The 2,076-nt window shown below is 46.8% G+C and overlaps 1 protein-coding gene across 1 annotated transcript in view; it reads left to right on the top strand.

Annotated features, from left to right (window-relative positions):
- The window catches only part of PRPS2 (phosphoribosyl pyrophosphate synthetase 2), a 26,639-nt gene that overhangs the window by 413 nt on the left and 24,150 nt on the right, over positions 1–2,076 (top strand). The window lies entirely within an intron of this gene.

The raw sequence follows: 2,076 nt of genomic DNA, 5'->3' as shown, positions 1-2,076 counted from the left end.
GTGCAGGGCACGCGGGGAGGGCCGCCCTGGGTGTCTTCGCCCCGGTTTCGCGTGTCTGCCAGGCTGATCTCAAACCCCGCGTGCTCTGTAGGGTTCCGCCCACGCCCCCGGCTGCGCACTGGATTCACCTGCGGCGGTTGAAAATGGTGCTTCCCCGCCCTGCCCCGCGCGGTGTCCGAGCTCACGGGCTGGGGGAGGTGCGTGGTAAAAGCTCCCAGATGACCAGATGACTCTTCTGAGCAGCCAGGATGCAAACAAACCCCTGGGTTAACCAGAAGGTGTGGCTGTGCAAAGGGTTTAAAGAGCGTGGGAACTGCGCGGCGCACGTGCTGGATTCAGCTGCACTTTCTCTAATTCTTTTGCCTCAAAGATGACGAACTTCCAGCTCCTTCGTAGTTCTGGGACTCTACGGTGTCCAGCAGCCAGGCCATGGCTGGAGTGTAAGTGCCACCGTGTCTCAGTGAGCTAGAGGCTCCTTTTTCTACCTGCCCGAATCCTCACAGCTCTTTGACTAATTTCAAGTTGATGTCATTTCTCCCCTTCCTTAAATGTCTAGCACCGTACAGGGTTACTGGTCATTTTTATATTTTTCCCCAAGATCTACTTAAGCATTTCAACAAGTGATGCATTATTTTGGTGCCAGCTGCAAAAAAATAAAAAATTCCATCCATGCTCCCCACCATTTCAGATTTAACTTGAAATGGATCATAGACCTAAATGTAAAACCTAGAACTAAAACTTTCTAGGTGAAAACACGGGAGAAAATCTTGATGACCTTGGGTCAGGCAAAAATTTACTAGATACTGAGGTGTTACACCTGTGGGGAAGGTCGTGGTGGTTGTCAGCTTTTTAGGAGGTGGGAGTACCTTCTTCCAGGTGGGAAATTACAACTACATGGCCTTGGTGATAATGTAAGTGGAGAAACATTTGTGACTGAGTACCAGGTGGTATTAATGCCGGGACTCCTTCGGGTAAAGAATTCTTTGCAGAGTTGAATACAGACGTCCACGGGGATGTCACGGGCTCTGGAGAAAGATAGTACAGCTGAGGTTTGAATGTTGCTATATTTTGCCAGTCCCGTTGAAGTTTCAGTAGCTTTAAGAACAGAAGAATGTGATAATGGGTTTTGTTCAGGAGCTGGTGTCATATAAATAAAGGAGACATTTCCAGAGGAAGTGGACTTTGAAAGCAAATGTGGTGTCCTTTCCATGTTATCTGGGTGCAGCCCGATCCTTTGCTGTGGGGGCGACCTGGTTAGTGTAGATCAGAAGCCCCCCAAAAAATCAGTGTTGGATTTCTGCTGAAAGTACTGTACTTTGGGGGTGAAACTCAGACTTTGAAGTATTAAAGCACACTCAATTTTATCTGATTTGAGTGTTTTATAACTACCACTCGATAATTAGAAATCTTGAGGTCTCAAAAATCACTCTACGTGAAGTCTCGGAGTTGTTTGTACAGTTACTTTTTTTGCCTTTACTATCTAGACTCTAAAAGATTAACTTCTCGACTTTTCTCTTTCCCATGAACCACGTAGATCCAGAGGGTGATTTTTACCAACAGTCCGCTCTGTACCAGGTACTGTGCTAGTGGTCCACTTTTTACCGTGTGTGCCTGGGGACCAGAACCAGAACGGCAAAAGGGAGAGAGAAGTGATTCAAATCGTGTAAGAGGCCCCTTCCTGAATCTCTTACCGAGCCAGGACCAGAAATCTGATTTGCTGTCTCTTGGTCATCACTCCTTCCATTCCGCTTTCTTCAAACACTTCTTAATCGGACACAGCCTCCTGATTTTACCTTCTCAACTCTAAATCATTTCAGATATGAGGGACGTGTCTGCCCCGGCTTTACTGTAGTCCACTGAGATGCCACGATGACGTCCTATGACGCCACTGATGATGGTATCTGAATGTCTCGTAATATTTTACCCTGGTTTGTTAACCTGCCCCCAGAGTCATTACTCTGCTATAAGACGCAAAGTTCTGGTTATCTCTTGTTGTGTAACAGATCACCCCCAGATACTTCATGGCTTAAAACAGTTATTGTTTTGACTCTCATCTGCAATTTGGGGGATTCAGCA

The sequence above is a fragment of the Pteropus alecto genome, unplaced genomic scaffold (genome assembly GCF_000325575.1).
Source record: "Pteropus alecto unplaced genomic scaffold, ASM32557v1 scaffold511, whole genome shotgun sequence".
Lineage (NCBI taxonomy): Eukaryota > Metazoa > Chordata > Mammalia > Chiroptera > Pteropodidae > Pteropus > Pteropus alecto.
Note: the sequence above shows the minus strand (reverse complement) of the source record. Positions and strands in the feature narration are given on the sequence as shown.